Source organism: Haplochromis burtoni, unplaced genomic scaffold (genome assembly GCF_018398535.1).
Source record: "Haplochromis burtoni strain Fernald_Lab_line unplaced genomic scaffold, NCSU_Asbu1 Contig_2605, whole genome shotgun sequence".
NCBI lineage: Eukaryota > Metazoa > Chordata > Actinopteri > Cichliformes > Cichlidae > Haplochromis > Haplochromis burtoni.
Genome location: NW_024584966.1, coordinates 4,738 through 5,379, shown reverse-complemented (window position 1 = coordinate 5,379; position 642 = coordinate 4,738).

The window sequence follows — 642 nt, the reverse complement described above, 5'->3', positions numbered from 1 at the left end:
GGTAGAGGGGCGAAAGGGGAAGTAAGTATATATGTATATACTATTATATCTTACAAGATTTCAGATGTAAATGCTCATTATTTCTTTTACGAATTTCAAGTGTATTGGATACTTTGTCATCATTTGTTTATAGCACCCTGAAAGCGTTTGATTTCTCACACATTTTTTTGAGCCTACAAGTTCAAACAAACAAACCAAAATAAGAATACAAAGACATCAGATCTTTTTCTTTAGAAGACCTGCACTTTGTCTTGCTGTCATTCAGATATTTCTATCTAGTTCCCCATTACTTTCGGATGCATAGCCTTATACACTTCTTTTTGGTTATGGTTCTTATATTTGTCATTAACTTTCCACTTGAGTTGATTCAAGCCAAGCATCCATTTAACTGGTATCCTGATTTTGTTTTCTGAAAACAATGAATGATAATGCAGATCTTGAACTTACTTCAAATGAGCGTCATAAAGTAGAGTCATATTGAAGAAGTCCATTGTTCATTCTGAGAATACATTTGCAGTGAGTATGTTCTTTCACACAGTTATGAGTAGTTAAGTAAGTCAAGTAGTTAAACTCAACTTTAGGTCTTTAATTCCTGATAAGATGTTAAAATACACTCAGAACATTTAAGAAGTATTTTCAAAA